This window comes from Epinephelus lanceolatus, chromosome 12 (assembly GCF_041903045.1).
Source record: "Epinephelus lanceolatus isolate andai-2023 chromosome 12, ASM4190304v1, whole genome shotgun sequence".
NCBI lineage: Eukaryota > Metazoa > Chordata > Actinopteri > Perciformes > Serranidae > Epinephelus > Epinephelus lanceolatus.
This window is the reverse complement of record NC_135745.1, coordinates 4,834,889-4,858,522: the sequence shown is the minus strand read 5'-3', so window position 1 is coordinate 4,858,522 and position 23,634 is coordinate 4,834,889. Positions and strand designations below refer to the sequence as shown.

At 40.5% G+C, this 23,634-nt stretch overlaps 1 protein-coding gene across 2 annotated transcripts in view; it reads right to left on the bottom strand.

Annotated features, from left to right (window-relative positions):
- fam110b (family with sequence similarity 110 member B) overlaps nt 1-23,634 on the bottom strand; it is a 79,899-nt gene that overhangs the window by 23,628 nt on the left and 32,637 nt on the right. For both annotated transcript variants that reach the window (XM_033650618.2, XM_033650620.2), the window contains exon 2: nt 7,255-7,402. The gene's annotated coding sequence lies outside the window, so the exon portion shown is untranslated. The remainder of the gene's footprint in view (nt 1-7,254; nt 7,403-23,634) is intronic.

Below are 23,634 nucleotides of genomic sequence, written 5' to 3'. Positions count from 1 at the left end.
AGTAAAAAAGGAAAGGCATAATAGGTCTCCTTTAAATTGTGGAATCCAAAATGTGCCAAAAAATTTACTAAATATGAGCTACAAGATAACCCTTGTTTGTTGTAATGTTATTACAAAAATAGTTTTGGGGTATTTGTGAATCGATTCAGAATTGTACAGTTTATCTACGTCCGTTTCACACCCACTCATGCACTATAAACAGTTAGTTGTTTTTGAGGCCTAAAGCATACAATGTGGAGCACTGGAGGACTTAATCTAAAATTTGAAGGTTAACACAGACCTTTAAGGACCTGTGAATGTAATGTATTGTGTGATTACTCTGTGATTCCAGCACTGCACAAGGCCATATGTTTTTGGTTTACCACAGACACAGAACACAGAAAACACACACAGACACACACACACACACACACACACACACACACACGCACACACACACATACACACTGAAGGACTGATTTCATTTGGATTAGGAACATGTGTCCTGCTCATTTCCTGTAGAACACAGTATCAGACAGAGAAAGCAGAGAGAAGGTGAACTAACAGTAAATCTCTTGTCTACTCGTAATATCCTACAGACATCTTCTCTCTCCTTTCCTACCTGTAACCTTCACACACTGAATCTAACTCATTTTGAACATATCATTGAGCTATGTGATTAGTCTACCTTTCTCTTACTCTTGCTTTCAAAAATCAAAATTAAAAATCAGCTAACACTCTCTGTCTTTCTCTCTCTCTTGTTCACTCTCTCTAAACACATGATAGTCATGAGAGAGAGTGGGTTTTAGTCCTAGATGCCTGCAGCCCTATTCTTTCCCAGAGAACACTTGGCTGTTGTTCATTTCTGGCTTTATGAATTGTAATGTCTTACTATTGTGTTTACCAGGAATCAGATGCTGGCTGCAGGATAGCTGAGGACTCACTCTGGGTGTATTAAGATTGCATTGTTAAATCCTTAAACCTATATGTGTCCTCTATGAGTTCATGTTAGCATGTAGCGTTTTCTGTCAATAGAAAAATGAGACAATCCAGGTGAAATCTACTATAGTGTATGTGTTGCTTTTGGTCCATTTATTTCAGTGTTCCCAGGTCAGATCCTTTGAGGGTGAGTGCCCTGGGCGATGTCCAGTGGCAGCCTTCGTTCTGCTTCATTTGAGGATGGCTGTCTGTAAAACTGACTGCATTGTGTAGTGTGCTGTCGCTTACAGGCCACTTTAGCACACATTGGGTCTCATTCATGAAACGTGAGCAGAAGGAATTTGTGTGTAAACTGTTCGCAGGGGGAAATTTACGTGCATGTCCGCATTCATCAATATTTTAGTAGCTCCGATCTTTTCGTAGCTACTAACAAAATCTACTCCTGCTCCTGACCTTGTAGTGCTTGTGTAAATTTAGTAAAGCACATAAATATTGCTTGTCACTATTGGAAATTACAATTTTAACTAATATTGCGCTCTGTTATGTACACAATACACAGATGCCTTTGAAACACGTAATCTAACATGACAAAATATTAAAAACATAACACATTTAGTTAAATTAGTTGGCAATTAGCAGGTTTAAGATCCAGATTAGGTTCATGATTGTGAATTATCTATGTAAATCGACTCAATAGATTACACGTTCTTTCTACATGTTGAATGATGATAATAAAAATATCCGTAAGGACAGCCAGATCACAGCCTCTTCGGCCTCGGTGCCTGGGTTCAGCAGGGGCAGCAGGAGCAGCAGGTGGTGGAGCCACGAAGGAGCACGCGCCAGCTGAAAGAATTATTTGAGACAACACGGTTTTATTTTGGGTTTTTTTTTTTGTGGCTTTTCGGAGCCTATCCCAGCTGACTTATCCGTATCATTTGTTAAAATAAATGTTAAATAGCTCTACATTCCGACAGCCATCACTGATTTCGAGTTTATCCGTTACGTACAAAACATCTCTGGCTTCCCGTTCCCACTTCATTCAAAACCCCACAAATGAATCTTCTGTTTGTTTGGTGACCGCTGTATTTTTTTGTGTGTGTGCTTATGCGTTTCTTTGCCTCCAGTTTCATATCAAACCATTTAAGCTTCACCTCTGACATGGTTCTTTGTACCACAGAGACAACATTAACAGCATCTGTTACCTCCTTCCAGGCCTTTGCTTTGCCTGTCCCTGTCACACCACTACTAACTGAAGAAAATAAAATGTTTTTTCTTAAGTCCACTTCACCCAAAATTATTTCGATCTCCGCTTTGGAAAAATTCTTTTTTCTTTCTTTCTCTTTCTTTGTTTGCACCATGACTGACAGGTTGACTGGATACACCTACACCTCCTTATATGGTGGTCATTGGCTATTCATGGGCGGGGATTTATGCTAATTGCTGATTACCGGGAGCGCGCTGTCACTTTACGATGGATTGGCATTCATGATCATACACACGTGTTTGCGATCAAATTGGAGTAGGTTTTTAGTAGCGTAGGCTTTAATGTGCAAATCTACACACAGATTTACTCACTTTTCATGAATGAGACCCATTGTATGTAATGATACACATCAGTGACTGAGCTGTCTTAGTATGCTTTATGGTAATAAGTTGGGATTATATATATGTACAAATGACCTGGTTTATCCATGAGCTGGCATCTAGAACTGCGTATGATGTCTCTCTTCTCCACTCTCCACCTCCTCTCTTTCCTCTTGTTTTAGGTCTGTCTCAAAACTGGGCCTACAGCCAACAATCAATAGCAAACACACACACACACGGACCCTCTAGCTCTTTCTATTTCCCGTGTTAGCAGCATGTTGAGCAGAGGCAGCAGAGTACTGCTGGGAAACCAACCATGCTCCCAGCAGCAGGAACCATCGCACTCCACATTCTCACCACTATTCATCATAGTTCTCTGTTCCCTTTCAAAGGTTGAGCTTTCCATTTATAATGACTGATTTACATAAGCCTCAACAAGATGCTGTTATACAATCACAAATAGACAGGGAGGAATAAAGTACGCTGATGCACATCAACATACTTCATTCAGCTGAGGGATATGGTCTCTTTACATAAGGATATTTACGGTATTCTGCTTATAGGCTTACAGCACAGGTGTTACTAATAACATTAATGAAGGTGTGCTAGTGACTCATTTCAATGAGTCACTCTAAACAACGTCGGCACCCTGGAGCTGTCTCACTCAAATGGAATGCGGCCATTATTGATGTTATTAGTTACACTTGTTTTCTGCTTTGACAAGTCCAAACGTCTGCTGTGAAACAGGTCGATTCTCATTTCTGTCACACAGTATCGGTGTGTATCGGGCTAAATAACAGAAATGTCAGTTCAGAACGATCAAAGATATGTTTGAGGTCATTTAGAGATAGTTGTCCTTTTTACACAGAGATTGCAGTATAGAGCTGCTACTAAGTCCACAGTCCTTAGTAGATTTTAGTAGAAACTCTGAATCAGAAATTTGATTTAATCATGAATACTTCAAGAAAAAAAGGGCCTGCCTATAACATGCATGACAGCAGCACTTTATAAACATTAACAGTGGCATAACATGGCAATAACAATCATTTACCATGCCTGTTATACGGCGGCTGATCCCATCCTCTGCTCGGAGGTTAAGGAGTCCTCGACCTCATTGTTGTCCCCATTTGCAGACATTCATGGCTGCTTTGAGTCAGCCGCTAACTGCTACAGCTTCTTTTTAAATCTCCCGCGGTGGGTCACACGCATAACTTGTGCTCAAAACATCACAACTGTCCTGCCCATGGTCCTGCCCTGCTGGCTGTCCTGTTTATACAGACCTCATTTCTGTGGTATTACTACCTCCGGTGGCAGCAACGGGAACACAAAAGGACACAACTCTGTCCCCTGTTCCGTGATCGTACCTTATATACATTGTTCGTCTACCATACAGCGCTGACAAACTGAATTCCATCTCTATCAAACAAAAAAACAATCAAAAGAAAAACTGTCGAGCTGTCTGTTACGTTATTATAACAATCACATTATGCTAAATTGATGGCTTCAACAACAGGGTTGAACATGTCCCCAGAACAACAGTAAAGTTTACCATTGCACTACGGTCTTTTAGCAAAGGACAGCCCAACATGTCTGAAGACTTTGAAACTGAGGAGGAACAGCATTTCTTTGTTGAGCCGTATTTGTTTGACGCGGAACTCAGGCTACTGGACGAAGCAGCCGCCGCAGCTCATGAGCCTAACCCTCAGCCAGCCGCAGAATACCGGAGTCAAGCACTGGAAACCTGGTGGTGTAGTTGATTCAAATGCAAAGCAATGCCAATGGATGAGGAAAGTATTTGCTGCTCATACTGGGAATTGGCGATGCCTGCACTTGAGAATCTGGACATCAGTACGGACAAGACTGCTGCTCTTCAGAGACCGTGCATCACCGCTCACCCTGAGCGCGCACACGTGAGTGTGGAGCACAGAGAAGCAGTCTGAGCTACAGGCTACAGTGAGGCTAAAAACAGAGTTCACATGACGTTTTTCGAAACAACTTTTTATGTCGGGGCTTCAGGACACTTGGATCACTACAGATGAGCATGTTGGACATATTTTGTGGCTTCAATTTTGTGTTCTTGGACGTTAGTCTGGGGCGCTGTCAGCCATTAGGTGTGCTAGCCGCTCCCCCCGCCGATCTCTGCAAGGGACGTGAGGACTGAGCCTTCCTCAGCATGAGGGTGAGTAGATAATGGCTGAATTTTCATTTTTGGGTGCACTATCCCTTTAATATGGCATTATGTTTTACTCAGTAGATTTCTGATTTAACAAATCAGCAGTTATAAAAATTTGTAAACTGCACTGTTAAGGCAGACAAACAGAGCATTAGCTGGCAAATGGCATGTTTATTCACTTTAAATGGAGCTAAATTATTATTTTAAATGTTTGCCGAATGTGTAAGCATCTGTTAATTAGCTGAAAGAAATCATAAATAATCTTTTAAATGGAGTTGATATTTACCTTAAGTTAGCTCGGGCTCTGTTAAAGCTAATCACTAATGCCATTGGTTTAAAAGGCAAACAACCAATGCTTTGTAATGGCTGTCAGATATGACAGAGGTATGATCACGTTAAAACATCTCAGGTCCAACAGGTAGTGTACTCCACATGTTTTATTTCCAAATCGCTCTGGGAAAGAGGATAAGTGTACTGTTGGGTACCATTACCTTTGGAAAACACTGGGTTCAGCGTCGGAAGTCAGCCCATAATTCACGCAAGGTATCACGGGGGCTAGGAATAAGGTGGATACTAGCTATTGCATGACACTGAACCAGGGAATTCGTGTGTAAATCACGACAAAGGTAATTAATAAATTGTAACTGATATCCATTGGTATTACTTCAGTGGCGCTGGCACACAATTTCAGCACATTTTGTGCCACCACCACGTAATGTTCAGAGATTGTGGCCATTTCAAACATTACTTTGAGACCAGACTGTAGGCTTCCCAACTACTCTGAAAAAGACTGAGATAAAGACAGACAGTTGGAGGATAAGAGAGAGGGGCACAAATGTAAGAGGGAGCTTTGGAAAGAAAAATCAATACTTAGTGTCTTTTAAGTTTTCTATTCCAACACTCATTCCAAAATCACAGTCACTGTGAAGAACAACCTGATGACTTGTGACTTGACCAGTGTGCATCTCACCTTTGTCACAATCTCTGCACAGCTCTGCCATACTCTCTGGGTTCATCCCAATACCAGATTTCACATCCATGTTTCCCTCACTTACGTCTCTTCCTCGCATCTTAGCTCCGCCCTCATAGGACATGAGGGAGAAATGCAAGGATGAAATGCAAGGAGAGAAGAAATGAAGAAACATATCTTTAGAGAAATGAGACGTCCTTTCCTCTAAAGCGTCATATGAAGCGACGTCCGTTTGTAATGACGGCAGCAGCTGATTACAGCTGGATCAGCTGTCAGGAGGCTTTATTAACAGTTATAGAAACTTTTAATGGAGTTTGTGTCTACACATACATAATGTTACATAAGCATATATAATGATAAAGATACAGAAACAGTTCTCAGTAACAGAGCGGCAATGTTTTCTCTCCGTCTAACAATCACCTACACATGAACAGCAGCCTGTGTTCTGTATTCATAATTTGTACTGTGTCCTGCTCAGAGTCACACAATGTGTTTATATGATTTATTCATTATTTGCCTCTGTATTTATTGATATTCTGATTGTGAGTTCATTATTCAATAACCCAGAGTATGATCACAATGTCTTTGAACACTGGAAATAATTTATTAGGTCAAATGTTTCAGGGAAAATTAAAATTCTATAACTCATCAACCTGACGCTCAGGAATGATCAGCCTCAGTGTGACTGACGTAGAAGTGTTTCTTGGTGACAGACGGACTCTCTGACTTTGATTGTATCCATAATTAAAGTTGATGAGGGAAATAACAGATCGCGGAGCAAAATCTTCCCAATAAATGAAAAAAAAGTTTGTTTCCTTTTCTTGTTCAGATTTGTAACTTGGTGGTGAATCAGAGAGCAAATAAAACATAAAATGTGGCAGTGATACACTGAGTTTAATCTCTCATCTGTCTGCACTCTGGATTTACGGGTCAAGTGATCGAGGATGGAGGATGGAGGAGTCGAGGTAGGATATTGGGATGGATGCAGTAAGTAAGTATGTAAGTAAGTAAGTAAGTAATAAAGTAAGTAAGTAAGTCACTGACTGACTGACTCACTCACAACTTCTCCAGCAACACTAAGACAGACACAGAGCTGCTTCTCTGTTTAATCTGTCTGTTCATTAGTCTACAGTGTGACATCGGTCTATATGTTGCATGCGCTATGTTAAATCAGTCTGTGAGATGAATGAAATGACCGCAGTAGCACATGTGCATTGCATGTGTGGGAGACGGAGCTGCTTGATTGTGTCAGGTGAGCGTTTGTTTGCTAGTTTGTGTGTGAGGTGGATCATAGCGTATCGCTGTTCTTCTTGGTAGTTGTGGTCTACTGTGTGACACTGACACAGTGCCTGGATGCAGGTGACAGATGGGTTTAAAAAAATGCAGCGACAACATAGACATTTCATATACAAGACCTATATAACACAGACTAAGTGTCTCTCTCGCTCCCTCCCTCGGCCTTTCTCCCAAGGACTTATTGTCTGAGGCACTGTTGTGCTTACAAAGCTAAAACTTGAAAGAAAAAAACCCTGTCTTTTCTTCAGTCAGTAGTGGTTTATACACAGAAACAAGGAGAGCATGTACAAATATGTCAGAAACAAAGTTGTACCAGTTTGGAGCTGTCCTGTTGGCGAGCACAATGGTCCTGATGGAGCCTGCTTGCTACTTCTATGTTCCCTGCTTTTGTTATTGGCTGTTGGAACTAGGCGCCTCCCCTTTCTCCTCCAGGTGCTGCAGGTTATCAGCAGGTGCTACAGCTGTCAATGAAACAAAGGACACAACATTAAGAACCAATCATCAAAAGTCTGTCAGAGTCTCTCATGATAAAGTCAAATTACTGACAGTGTTCTACAACAGAGTGCTGCCTTGACTCAAGATATGGAAGTGTCCCTAACGGTTAAGTCATTCAATAAGTCAGTTATTAAACTATAACATAAGATGAACCAGGAGGAGTGAACAGAAGGCAGAGCAGAGTGAAGGCCATTTAAATACATGACAGCAGGACAGACAGAGTTAGATAAAGTCACCACATTGTTCGTCACAGATATAAGTGTCTCAGAGTAGGAAACCAGTCCTCACAGTCCTAACATTTCCCAGAGTGACACAAATTCAGTCCTAGGGCTGGGTATCACCACTGATTTCCTGAATCAATTTGATTTCGATTCACAAGGTCCCGATTTGATTGAATTCGATCCAATATGGATTCAATTGGGGATATTTCAGTTACAATACCAATTTTTGAGTGTATGTGAAAGAGATTCTCAGAGAACTAACACTGTAAATTTTACAAGGAATTATTTTTTGAAAAAGAATACATTTACAATAGGAATTAAACTTAAAATATTTTATGACTAAATGTTGTTTCTAGAGCAGCAACAGTAATACTAAAACAGCAAAGTCACAATATAAACCATGACCTCAGTGTCTCTGTCTGTGCGTTCCAATCCCCACACTACCATACTATGTAGTACGCCTGAAAAAGATACAGTACATCCCAATACATAGTATGTCAAATGCAGTATGCCAAAAATACCAGGATGTTCCACTACATCTGGTCCTATTTTGCAGTATGCAAGCCAGCATGCTTTTCTGGCTATTCTGACCCACAATCATCTGCACAGCAGAAGATTAGTCACATCAACTGAGCCATAAACAGATGACAACTCATAGACAGCTTGTTGACAGCAGACTGACAGCTCTCAGAAGCTGCGATGACAGCTAACAGCAAATTCAAGCAAGTGATGACCTGTCAAATAGTAATAATAGGAATGTAAACTGTTTAAATGAACAAAATAATCATAAAGATTATAAACAACAAAAGGACATAACTCTAAAAATAACAATGACAGAGAACTGCAGATGTAATTTCACTGTGGTGAATACATCAGAATCGAGCTTGTATGCAGTTAGAACTTCAAGGTTAAATCTACATACATTGCAAAGTAACAACAGCAGATCTCTCCATCACTGGCGAGCTTGGTGAACACAGTTTTGTTATATCTCCAAGGTAAACAATATTATGTGCAAGAGGGAAAGAAAAAGTATGAGATTCGGAACGCACCCTGTGTGTCTGTGTGTCGTGCACATCCAGACCAAAGATCACGTCCCCATAACCACTTTTATGTGTCATCAATGTCCGGAGCAATAATATTACACTGATATTTGAAACAGGGCATTGAATGAGTATGTATATTATTTAATGATGCAATGAACAATCTGATTTGTGATGGGATTCAACTGTTTAAAGGTACAGTATATTATTGTGGACAGAGTAATACATCCCAGCAAATATCAGTCACACACTTTTTTTACACAATAAAAATCTTTAAAGACGCCTGTTGCTAAATCATGGCAAAGAGCAGCCTTGACAACACCAGACAGTGATGCTGCAAGGTCCTTTTTCATGTCCTTGCAAAATCAGTGGTACTGAAACCTTGGTGATACTGTGACTACTTGCAAACAAAAAATACTGAGTGCATACTCACTGAATCACAGTTTGATTGGTACCAGTCTTGGATGAGGTTTCATTGCTAAAAGTGGCAGTAATTTTTTTTTCATATTCCCAAATTAACACAAATAACTTAAATATTAGGACTCATCTATGTGTGAAAGTACTCACTACCAACCCAGTCACCAGAAGAAAAAAATGCTGCCATTGTACATTTCTGCAAACCACGGATATGTTTTATTTGCACATTATTATGTATCAGATAAATTGAAACTTCCTGTTTCAACAATGCTGTGGTTAATGTGTCGTTAGGTTAAGGCACAAAAACCACTTGGATATGGTTAGGACTGGTCACGTTTTGACTTAAAATTCCTGGTTTCAATCCTTGCTGATAAGCAGCAATGTCTGTGTAAAACTACTGCTTTTCATGGCACTATCCATGCTGGAAAAAGAGCAACAGGTCACTACACAACATGTTTGGTGCCTAAAAAGCTGCTGGAAACACAGCAGTGACTCCCTAAATAACAACCAGTTTTGTTGTTTGTTGGTCTCTATCAGTTGTCTACAGCTTTGCAGGCATCTCACCATCCCCTCCACCTCCTGATGACAAAGTTAGCTCATATATTACATTACTTCAGAAATGTTGATAAGATGTGTATGAAACATTGCATCACGTATTTGTGAACTGCAGAAACATATAATACCAATATTTTCTTGTGGTGACGGGGCTGCAACAACAGTTAGTGTCAAACCCTCTGCCCCCTTCAACTTATCCTCCAGTCAGTCCCTTGGTTTTACACATTTCTAGTTCACCTCTTCTTGATACTTAGTGTCTAGTTTTCCTTCCAATCTATTCATTCCATTCATCAGATCCACTTCTTTAACTAGCTGACATCATCACTTGGCCCTGCACTGATTGCTTCTACAGTAATGACTCACTGTAGTGCCTGTATATGCAGGAGCTCAGTGGTCCAGATGGTCACTCAGTGGGAGCTGGAGTCCCACCAAATGACCTGCTAGCTGTACTACTGCTACACAGCAGAAACAGCTTCTGCTACTGTACATTCATGAAGTAGAAAAAAAAAACACACACACACACACCTGAAAGTCAGCGACACTCTGCACTTCAAATTCTCTTTGGTAGATTTGTTCATGAATCTGTTGATTATGCAGTCGATTGCACACCACCTCTTAATCATTTCCCCTGTCAACACTTAATGGTTTGCCACAGTGACAGGAGTGACCATAGTGACTTCTAGTGACATCACTCACATACCCTCTTCAGTGTGGAATTATACAAAAAGTGAGGGAAGACAAAAGGTAAAGTGTTAATTGCATAAATTGGATTACATCTTGAGTATTACTATTACATTACTTATGTGGCTTTGGTCATCATCTCAATCAGTTATGACAACAACCAACTTGCCAAGTTAATGGCTGAGATCTGTAACACCTGACTTCACTGCAATGACGTTAGAGATCATACAATCAGATATGTTGAAACCAACAGTTTACCCAGATCATCGAAACCACTTTATCAGAATGGCTGAATCAGTAACTGTGATAGATGTTTACTAGGGCTGTCTAACGATTACATTTTTTAATAGCAATTAATCACTGAATTTCAATAGTTAATCATGATTAATCACATTTTTACTCACATTTAAAATTCCCATATTTTGCATTTCAGAACGGTTTTCAGGTCCATATAAACAAGGTGAAGCCCTTCTTACCAGCGTGCCTTGATTGGGAATCAAATAAATGCAAAAAAATGTAGTTATGATCTTGATTTTTAGACTTATTTCTTTCAAATCAGCCCTGCATAGCTACAACAGTGTGGGATTTTTTTGTTGTTGATCCCCAGTTAAATCGACAGCATTTGCACTTTCCAAGAGTTCAGTTTTATTGCTTTGTCTGATTGATACAGGTCCTGTATGCATGAAACTATTATTAATCATGACGGTAAGGTGTATGACTACTCATAACATGTCAAACTGAGGACATCCCCTTAATACATAATGTACTTGGGTGGTGGTGTCTGTGTTGCCATGCAGTTACACCTCCAAACGCCAGTTGGTGGTGGAGTTTCTATTAAGTGCTGTAAAGTTTGACTGATTCTAATCACACCAGAAACACACATTAAACATGGCTTAATAGTGACAATATCAAACACGAGTTCACAAATCGGCTTCATCATAACTTACAAGATTCACAGATCTTTTGCTGGACACATTTTCCACACTAATACAACAAGCTAACATTATTAGCACAAGCCTATGGAATTTTACATTGTATAAATTAGCCTAGTGGCTAGCGAGAGTTTTTCTTATATTATTCTTGTAGCGATGCCCACATTTCCCATCACGTCTTGTGTTGGACTGAGTAGCTGCCGTTAAGTTTGCTGTTTTGTGTTCCAAAGCTGATAGAAATAATGTTCAAACCTACAAAATACACCCATGTTGTAGTAAACTGGAATTATCCTTTAAGTAAACCTGATTCAACACAAAAGTCAGTGATATGGAGAGTCAGCTGGTTGATCAAAATATGTGCCATGGCACAAGACGCAGTGAGAATTAGAGCTGTACCTAAACTAGACTTTTTTTAGTCCACTCTGAGTTTCCAATTTTTATAAATAAACATACTGATGTTTTGTTTTACATTAAATTTGCCTCTGTTTGCAAGGTTTAAATATATAATTTACTGAATTAATACACCTCAGCGCACTTCTCTTGGCTGGCTGCTGACAGATCTGTTAGCAAGAAAGTCACTTACAATGGATGGTGGGAGAGATGATGTTGTACCAGAGTCTGGTTTAAAGGAGTTAAGCCAAGTTTGCTGCATTCTGCATTGGAGCAGAGAGTGCTGAAGCACCCAAAAGAAACGAGTCACATTTCTTTTGTTAAGTCATGATACAATATTACCGCAATTTTAAATATGTTGCGATATGCTGAGTTTTGCGATAAAATATATTACAATATATTGCAATTTATTACCTATTTTCAATTGTAGATTATGTCTCCAAAGGGAAACTTAAACTGATTATATTATTCTGGTAGGCTACCTACAGTTTAATTTGTGTGTACATTCGAGTGTTCATTCACAGGACAGATTTCTGTCACCTTTGCAGAGTTATGGTTTTTACCATGGTATTTGGTCCATTTCACTCCGATGACCAAAAGTCTGAAGTGAAAGGGTTTCACACATCTATCAGTGGGCCTAAATAAAAGCTTTTGTGCTCTACACTAATTCTGTTGGTTACATTTGCTACCATTTGATCTTGAAGGAGTTGCAGCCTGATTTCCAGATGTTCAGGTTTAAAACCATTTGTGATCCTTGTTCACCATGTTCAGGTTGTAAGACACTCACTGTCACCAAAACATGAGGAAAAAAGCAGATGTCAGAACTGTGTGTGTGCGTGTGTGTGTGCGTGTGTGTGTGTGTATGTGTGTGTGTGTGTGATGGGGGCTTTTCCAGCTCAGCGATAATGGAAGTCTAGTTCCTCAAGCCTGACTCAGCAGCATTAAACACACACGTTACATCACTAGTCTAGCTGGTCCTATAGAACACAGTGTTCTGAGGTAGCTTGTGACTGCTGTTATTCACCCTCTTTCTCTGTTTGGACTTTTTTTAATCAGAGCTTTCTGACTTCTCCCTGTCTCTCTATATTCCTTCACTGGTGTGTCTTACTAAACAATATCTTTGGAGATACAGTAATGTTATACCAGCTGTAACTGTTCTGGTGAGATATTAAGTTGTTAAGGTGGGTTAGGGTGTACTAATCCTACAAGGGAGACAGGATTTGTAGAATGCCTCAGGAGAAGAGACTCTCTACATGGAAACCATATCTGAAGATCTGCCTCTCAACAGGAAAGCTGAATTATTTTGTCAGTATGAAGAAATTTAGGATCGTCTTTACCAAACACGTTTGGGTTGGCATAAGACATTTTTGTCCACAGTGAGAGGAGTTAAATGATGTAAAAAAAAAATTACAAATTCCTCTCTTTCAAACTAAGAGCTTGTTCAGTGCTGCAGTACAAGTGTTTTTCTTTAAAGAAATGTACACAAGTAAAAGCATGGCATCTCAAGCTGTGGTCTGAAAAGGTGGAGGAAGCTGACACTCACTGGACTGTGTTGACCTCAATAGGAAGCTCGTTCCACCACAGTAGGACCAGGGCAGAGAATGGTCTTTACTGAGATGAGCGGCCTCATAGTGTGGTGTAGGATTTGACCGTGGCTTGGAGGTAGGATGGAGCACTTCCCTTCACGTTCCTATAGGCCAGCACCAGAGGTTTGAACTAGATGGAAACGCTGCAGTGAGGCAGTACACTGCTGGAGCAGTGTGGGAAAACATGGGAAGGATGAATACCAGGCAGGCAGCAGCATTCTGGATTAGCTGCTGCTGGATTAGCAGTTTGATGGCAGATGCAGGGGCTCGGACAAGGAGGGAGCTGTGGTACTTCAGGCGGTAGGTTGCAGAAAGGGGGGGATTCTATCCCAAATCATTACTAGGGATGTAAGCCACAAGTTTTATCACAATATTCTTCTTATTATCAATTAAATTGACTCTGCTCCATATATGAATCATGGCTCAACAACAAGAACACAGGCTTGCAGGGGTATATAAAAATACAACTGGACGGAGAGTTTCTCCTTTATTTAAGGTTCTTCCTAAGGAGAGACTTTTTACACATACTTCCATCAATAAAAAAGGTTTCAAGTTTTAATGATAGTAATAAATTTTTTGTTCAAACAACAATAACCCTGTTTTCATTCCTTTAAAAGTCATTCTGACTGATTATAATATAAATTCTGTAATACCGTGATACCAAAAATTTTTCTGAGATGTTATCGTACTGTGAAAATCTCATACAAAATATACTGAGGCGCTTCTTTTTAAGCAGTAGTTGTTAGGGTTCCTTCATGTCATGCTCCCTCTGACACCTACTGTAAATCATGTTGTGTGAATGTTTTATGTGTTGTCGGTGGACTGTAGGAACTGAATTGCCCTTCGGGGATAAATAAAGTTTTTCTGTAACTGTATCTGTATCATACTGTTGAAACCCTACAAAGTATAAAATTTGGCTCAGTCATAACTGTCAAGGTTAACAGACAAAACTAGATTAACTGCCTGTTGTAGCTTCCATTAACCGGTCAAGCTACAGTTACAGTTTACATCTATGTCTGTCCAGACTCTTATAGTTACAACAGGAGACAATACTTCAAATATGGATGTCGCTGCAAAGAAGCTACAAATTCTAAAACTGGGAAACTTCACATATATCTGTGTTTTTTTTTTCTGAGGTAGCATTTAAACTTGACCTCTGACCACTACAATGTAATTAGTCAATCATGGAGTCCAAGTGTTTGTTTGTGCCAAATTTGAAGAAATTCCCCTGGGCGTTCTTGAGAAATGGTGCTCACGAGAATGGGGTGGACCAATAGATGGACAGACGAATGGACTGACAGACGAACGGATGGATGGATGGACAACCCAAAAACGTAATGCTTCCACACTGGTGACAGCTATGGCCGGAGGCTTAACAATTGTTTTTTGCTCATCACCATTATTAGCTTAAGCCTGGGGCACTTGCTTTTATTGTACGTAATGTATCTAAATGTCTTCAATTCGAGTAAATTTCACTCTCCTGTGCTCTGCTTTTTTTTAAGAGGTGGGGGTGATACTAATTGTTGACTGTGGTGATATATGCTGTCATTTTACTGTGTATTCATTTAATTTAATTCATTCATTTAATGGAGTCATTAATTAACCTGCATGTCTTTGGATTGTGGGAGGAAGCTTAAATACCCAGAGAAAACCCACGCTGACACGAGGAGAACACGCAAACTACACACAGTAGGGCTACCCCACTCTGGATTCAAACCCCCCACCCTGGGTTTGAACCAGGGACCCTGTGAGGCAACAGTGCTAACATCATGCTGCCAATTTATTTATTTCTTTGCTCAAACCTTGCAATCAGTTAATTCTTAAGGGTGATTAATCATTAACAACTCTAATACACATACACACACACACACACACACACACACACACACACACAGTTAAGAGCAGATTAATTTTTAATGTTGACCTTTATAGTGACAACAGAGCACTTCTGTCTGTCCTTCCTCTCTCCATCCTCCTCCTCCTTTATATCCCTTCTTAGCCTCCCATCAGCTCACCTTCGTCTGTTCCTCTGCTAATCTGTCCCTCCTCCCACACATTCTCAGCAGGCACTGAGGTGGACAGGCTGCTTCAGAGCAGGAGCCCACAGTAAAGGCATCACAAACAGGGATCAACTCATGTGATGGATACCAGCACTGCTATTTCTCCCAAAAGGTTCTAATCCAGCGGAACATGCAGTCACATCATCATGAGGTCATGGCACTACAATGTTACAAGCATTCAATACAAACCAAACCAGTGCAATCGATGTTGTATTCATCACTTATACAGTCATATCAAAGACAAGCCACACTGGTTGCAACATAAGCGAATACAGTGCCAAAACTGACCAACTATTACACTGGTCCAAACCTTCCCTTGCATTACAAATGTACGCAGCACTCCTGGGTCTGACAGTGTGTGTGTGTGGTGTGTGGTGTGTGTGTGTGTGTGTGTGTGTGTGAGTGTGATGCCATGGTTGCCTGGTGGTGGGGCAAAGTAAAGGTTGAAGCATCTTATTACAAACTTAGTGAGGAAATTATGTTATCAGTCATTTGCAAATTCTCTTTTGTCCTTTTAATTATTGTATTTTATCAACTATGGTCCTCATTTATGAAACCAATGTACAACAGAAAACTGGGCATACGGTCATGGCATGTATTAATGTGCAGAGACTACAATCAAATGTCACGTCAGGTCTCAGCTCAAGTTTGAGTCAGCATGGACTGGTGGTGCACTGAATCTGGCTGAGTTAAAGAGTTGTTATTAGGCCATATTTTAAGTATTAGCAGCCACGTGTTAATCACTTAAAAATGTATAGCCGCCACATGTACGAGCGCTTTCTGTCACAGCTCACAGGTGCTTATGGTGCGTTCGTTTTGTACTCGGAGGTTGGAAATTCCCAGTTCCCAATCGGAAGTTTAAACTCGAACGCACCCTGAGATTGGATTTCCAACTCGGAAACTCGGAGCAACCGCATCAACCCCGACTTACGAATTCAAGATGGCTGCCGGTCACATACATAGTGAGTAAACACTCTGCTAAAGTACTGTTTAGAGCAATTTCATCTTATTTGTTTTACATTAGGTCAGCCTCATCTGCGGTGTTCATCAGTTGGAGTGTGTGATGGTTTTGAAGCTGTCTATACTCCGAAAGTGCAAGGGCAACAAAGGCTTTCTTGCTGGCATCCATTTTTTTTCCCCCGACTTGTCCACCGTTGTCAACTAGAATGCAAAAACTGTTGTCAAATTGGAGGTGACGTCATTCCCACTTCCGACTTCTGACCTCCGAGTACAAAACGAACGCACCATTAGCTCTGTGGGCCTGGCTCTTTGGGGCTGACTCAGCCCCAACACTAAATGTTACCATACTTTGCAAAGGGGAGAAGGGAGCAGGAAAATATAGTAGAAGATATGAAAAAGACAAAATTGTGCATTACAACAGACTGCTGTTATAGCCATAAAAAAAACGTATGCCCATCCATGCACTCTGGGTATCTGTGTACATGTATATGTTACAAACATGTGCAGTCTGCATGCTTGTAGGCTTGTCTAGTCATTAACTTTGGCCAGCCTCCAAATCCTTCCATGACCCTTGTGGACATGGGCTGATAAAAACATTTATGTCTTAAGTTATGATGAGGAAAATGTAAATTGAGCTATAGATTCAGCACCCATGCTACTTTTAAGGGTGCCACCAGTACAAGGTACTTTGGGACTGTGTAAACAAAAGACGGGCAAGTCACATTTAAACACACACACACACACACACACTCGAACACTACTAGAGGCTTGCGTTATGGCATGGTTAGTGACTGTTACATAACAGATCAAACTATGTTAAATCTGTAACAAATCTATACATGCCAGATTTGAGAAGTGTGTGTCTGAAATGCCAGCCTGCAGCATAGCCATTAGTTGTGGTTTCTTCTCTTGTGAATGGATGGCCCATTTCTCACCTCCCCACTGCTCTCTTTCTCAGTTTGTTCTACTGTTCTCTAATCTTATTACAAGCTTTCAGCCCTTCAAGGCAGAGTAAAAGGGCTGTGTGTGCGTGTGTGTGTGTGTGTGTGTGTGGTATCAGCATTATTATTACATTTTCATATGTAACTGAGATCCCCACTGAGGCAGAGTGGAGCAAGTCAGTCTTTTAATAACAGTGAGAGAGGCTGAAAATGAAGGGAAACATATGGCAGCTCAGTTGTCTGTCTATCCATCTATCTGTCCGTCTGTCTGTCTGTCTGTCTGTCTGTCTATCTATCTATCTATCTATCTATCTATCAAGAGAATTTCACTGCATCGACTGAAAACAATGGTTCGTTTTTGTGCTTATCCGAATTGCAAGAACAGGATGTCGTGCAACACCCCGTACAGCTTTCACAGGCTGTCTTTGTCGGACAGCGAGATGCTGAAGTTGTGGCTAGTTGTGCTAAAAATGGATGCTAACACTCCTGACCAGACACTGCGCCTTGCAGACCATCGGGTCTGCAGTGCTCACTTCTCCTAAGATGACTACTGCCAGCCGAAGAAGAGAAGACATCCAATCCCAAAACACCTCTTCCTCAAGAAAACAGCTATCCCACGAGTAGAGAGAGCTACAGACACAGTGGAGCAAAGCTCTCGCAAGATGACGTCACACAGCCCAGAGGTAAGGGAAAGGCTAGTATGCTATTTACAGAGATAGCACTGGCGATATGAACTGGTCAGTGGCGAAAAAACTTATAAAAAAAAAACTTATACAGGATGTATTTGCCCCCGTTACCGTTTAAGCTCATTTCGCAGCTCCCAGTTGCATCCGCCTCCCTCAATACTGAACCAATTTTAAAAAGAGTTGTACCTATGAATCATACGCACACATACACATGGGGAAATAGGGCCCAGGTTGAAAAATACCAAAGTTATCCTTTAAGGGCAGATGCTCTGCTTGTGAGCAGGACTGTAACTGGACATAGGAGTGAATATATATATAATATACATGCAATATACTCAATGTATCATGGCTTGTGCCATGTGGGATGTAAAAAATGACTATCGCAAACATCAAATATGAATGACATTTTTTTAAGCCATTCTAACAGACACACAAATTCCGTCCCGTTCAGATCACTTTCTCCCAAGCAACAGTGTATCATCTGCAGGGCTTCAGACCACGACTATTTAGTTGCATTTTGCACCCATGGAGCACCAATGCAACTTGCAAATATTATTCATATATATATATATATATATATATATATATACAGTACAGGCCAAAAGTTTGGACACACCTTCTCATTCAATGCGTTTTCTTTATTTTCATGACTATTTACATTGTAGATTCTCACTGAAGGCATCAAAACTATGAATGAACACATGTGGAGTTATGTACTTAACAAAAAAAGGTGAAATAACTGAAAACATGTTTTATATTCTAGTTTCTTCAAAATAGCCACCCTTTGCTCTGATTACTGCTTTGCACACTCTTGGCATTCTCTCCATGAGCTTCAAGAGGTAGTCACCTGAAATGGTTTTCCAACAGTCTTGAAGGAGTTCCCAGAGGTGTTTAGCACTTGTTGGCCCCTTTGCCTTCACTCTGCGGTCCAGCTCACCCCAAACCATCTCGATTGGGTTCAGGTCCGGTGACTGTGGAGGCCAGGTCATCTGCCGCAGCACTCCATCACTCTCCTTCTTGGTCAAATAGCCCTTACACCTTTTCTGCGTCTCACAAAGACACGGCGGTTGGAACCAAAGATCTCAAATTTGGACTCATCAGACCAAAGCACAGATTTCCACTGGTCTAATGTCCATTCCTTGTGTTTCTTGGCCCAAACAAATCTCTTCTGCTTGTTGCCTCTCCTTAGCAGTGGTTTCCTAGCAGCTATTTGACCATGAAGGCCTGATTGGCGCAGTCTCCTCTTAACAGTTGTTCTAGAGATGGGTCTGCTGCTAGAACTCTGTGTGGCATTCATCTGGTCTCTGATCTGAGCTGCTGTTAATTTGCGATTTCTGAGGCTGGTGACTCGGATGAACTTATCCTCAGAAGCAGAGGTGACTCTTGGTCTTCCTTTCCTGGGTCGGTCCTCATGTGTGCCAGTTTCGTTGTAGCGTTTGATGGTTTTTGCGACTCCACTTGGGGACACATTTAAAGTTTTTGCAATTTTCCGGACTGACTGACCTTCATTTCTTAAAGTAATGATGGCCACTCGTTTTTCTTTAGTTAGCTGATTGGTTCTTGCCATAATATGAATTTTAACAGTTGTCCAATAGGGCTGTCGGCTGTGTATTAACCTGACTTCTGCACAACACAACTGATGGTCCCAACCCCATTGATAAAGCAAGAAATTCCACTAATTAACCCTGATAAGGCACACCTGTGAAGTGGAAACCATTTCAGGTGACTACCTCTTGAAGCTCATGGAGAGAATGCCAAGAGTGTGCAAAGCAGTAATCAGAGCAAAGGGTGGCTATTTTGAAGAAACTAGAATATAAAGCATGTTTTCAGTTATTTTACCTTTTTTTGTTAAGTACATAACTCCACATGTGTTCATTCATAGTTTTGATGCCTTCAGTGAGAATCTACAATGTAAATAGTCATGAAAATAAAGAAAACGCATTGAATGAGAAGGTGTGTCCAAACTTTTGGCCTGTACTGTATGTATATTAGGGATGCACCGAAATGAAAATTTGTGGCCGAAGCCGAATGTTATTAAATGCTTGGCCGAGTACCGAATACCGAATATCGTTGTTTAGTCTTTCATTAGTTTTTGCAGATGAACCCCCTCCAGATTAGTGTTGTCATGGTACCAAAATTGGGACCCACTGTGCGATACCAATGAAAATATCATGGTTCTGAGTAATATCACAATACCACAGCGAAAATGAGGCAGATGTGCCTTTTGTCATTTATAAAAAGATAAATCACTTTTCTATAATACATCAATGATATTTCAATGGAATAAATTACTTATTGACTTATTCATACTTCAAAAACAGCATCAGTAAGTGATTAACATAGGGGGGATCAAATAAAATAAATAAATAAAATAAGAATCAACCAGCCACCCTCCTCCCCTGACAAGTCCCTTCATAAGTAACGAACAGTCCCTAAAGTGCGGTGAGGTTTGTGGGCCACTACTGCCAGAAAGAGTAATGTGAACGGCTCGTTTCTCCTCTGACACGTCACATACCTGTGTTCGGCTGGCTCGGCTGTTCAGGTACTTCTGGGCAGTCCACACACCAAGAAGAGGATATAACTGGAGCCGACTTCTCTGCCGCCAGTAAGCCGATGGCCGCCGTATTTGACAGGAACACATTACTGTCTGTCTGTGACCCCCGTTCAACCCACAACCGGTGGGATTCGCCTTTTGTTTCTGCTGGTGGTTGAAATCTGTAGGCTGCTCGCACAGCGTGCTGAATGATTTAAGCCTATTTTGCTCGCTCAAAACTATTTTTAGTCGCAAATGCGGTGACGGACGGATCGCCACACTGCCGACATTTTATTCTGCCCATCACGGCACACCCTTTGATTGCGTTATCAAAACACGCCGCTATTATTCGGCCTTGCTTTTAACTTTTTCCACCAAATACCGAATGTGTGTCTTTTTGCAATATTCGGCCGAATATATTCGGTTACTGAATATTCGGTGCATCCCTAAATATATATATAATTTTATATATATATATATATATATATATATATATAAATATATATATATATATATATATATATATATATATATATATATATATAATTATATATATCTTACAGTGAATAAATCCTTATATTTAAAGGTGCCATGGCAACAGTTTAACTTATTGAGATTAACAATAGCATGAGCAGAAGGGGGCATATGCCTTTCTACCTCTAGGGCTCCAGACCACAGCTATTAAGTCACATTTTGTAACTTTAACTTTATTATAACAGTACTGTAATTATCTTTATTATACCAGTATTTTATTCAAATTTATTACCAGTTTTAACTATGATCATAGTACTTTATTTAACTTAATTATAACAGCACTTTATTTAACTTCATTAAAAAATGCACTTTCTTACTTTATTATAACAGTACTCTAGATTTATTACAACACTAGCTACTTTATCAAACTTTGCTGGAATACATTTAATAATTTTCTATTTTAGTTATCTATAGTACTTTAGAGTCAATCACGATGTAGCCTTTTATAGGGAGCGAGGGCCAAGGGACAAATCAAATGACGTTTTTCGAAACAACTTTTTATGTCGGGGCTGCAGCACACTTGGATCACTACGGATGAGCAGTATGGAGATACTTTGTGGATTCAACTTTGTGTTCTTGGACGTTAGTCTGGGGCGCCATCTGCCATTAGGTGTGCTAGCCGCTCCCCCCGCCGATCTCCGCAAGGGATGTGAGGACTCTAAAACTTCACCAGGGCCTCCACTGGAATATGGGTGAGTAGATAATGGCTGAATTTTCATTTTTGGGTGCACTATCCCTTTAAGTTGTCAGCTAAAGGCTTTGAGAACAACACAATGAGAAGTCAAAAGTCTACTGGCTTTAAAGATAGAGAAATTTCTGAGGTTTGATGTTGATTTGATGTTTTAAAACTATTGGCGCTGCAGCCATCATTTTTGGCTCGCTGGAAAGCTGATGAAGCTCCGTAGCTGGCTTCCTGACTGTGGGGCACTTCAAAGCACTTCTGCCTCCTGCCTGAACCTGGCTTTCTCACCCAGATGTGCTCTCAGGTGTAATTTGGTCAATAGCCAACCAAGCCCAACAAGCTACATACATTTGACAGTTGTTTCACTATGTAGACATTTGGGTTTTCATTTCATTTCTCTTACTTGGGTTTCCATTTGAAAAGTCTGGAGAACATTATACTTTTACATTCAAATAGGTGGACTTACCACAAGAGCAGTTCCTGGAATTCCACACAGTTATCAAGCATTTGATAACTTGGCGAATGAGGAAGCACAAAATCACGGTACACATTGTTGCCCATTGCAACAGTAGGTCCGCTTTGCCTCACAATAAGCTCAAAGTTAGCCTGTTAACATCATACTATGTAGGCCCGCACAGCATTTAAACGCAGATGTCAAGAAACAGATAGAGGCTGGTTAAAAATCTGAGATGAATGGGTCCATAAAAATGTCAGAGAAACTTCATGAAGCGACCCAAGGAGCAGCCCTGGTTAAGGTAAGAAGCACAAGAGTGAAGGTGACGTCTGCCCGAGCTAATGAGTTTACCACAGAGCTGCAGATCACATCTTACAGAAAGATTTACTCCACTGCCGCAGCCTTAATCACCATACTAGTCTAGCAGCTTTCTCTTCACCAGCCCACCATGTGGAACCCAGGCAAATAAAATAACTGAATGGTTTAATGAACATCTTTGATATCAGTTAAGAGGTATTTTGGCAAGATTGTCTTTAACATGTTTGGGATTATTTTCTCTTTTTCTGATGTTGTCACTACATCCTCTTTTTAACCAGAAAAGACAGAGGCTGACATCTCCAGAAAAAAAGATGAGGAAGAGAGTTGAGAAGTGCCTGAAGAAGCAGCTTGGTATTTAGGCTTCTTCTGTGCTTCAGGCTGCATGATGCTGGCTGAGATGCCAGAGGAGGCAGTGCCAAGATCAGTTCAGAGACTAATCCGTACAAGACACAAACAAGGAAACAGGAAAGAGACAATACTGTCAATAGCATATTTATTTCTGAGATCTGCTCCAGAGCTACAGCTCTAAAGCAGCCTTCTTAAAGGACGAACTGCTCAGTTGGATGGTAATTGATTTCAATGTCCAAAGCATTATGCCTTGGCCATGATTACCGGTCAGCCTAGCCTAGCCTATAGGAGATTATTCTATCTTCTACCACAACAGCAGAGTTTATGTTATCCAGGGCTTGACGCTAACTTTTTTCCCAAGGAGTACATGTGCTCCTACGTTGAAAAAGTAAGGAGCGCACAAAGAACTTTAGGGGCACAATGTAAATTGATCAAATAATGTGTTTTCCGTAATAAACGTGATGCAAATAGACAAGCAAAATTATTTAATGAATTTGTATACAAAATGTACAGAAAGGTAAAATCTTCAAGTTTTGAAAAAGTATTGCAATTTAATTTTGTCTTTAATGTTATTATCTTATATATATTATCTTTGCAATATGATTATCTTATATAATGTTATTACTATCCTAAAACATTCTCCAGGTCCTCTGAAACTCTGCAGGACTTATTTCCACCCTGCCCAGCAGCGGTACCGTGGCGAACGGTCAGAGGCGGTCCTGGCTAGTTTTACGCCCTGGGCGAACCATCCCTCGGTGCCCCCTGTTTGGTTACTGGACTCTGTACTTTTAAGGATACCAACCACAGTCTGTTGGTACGATGGAATACAGAACCACCTTAAATCTACTGGTGCCAAGTGT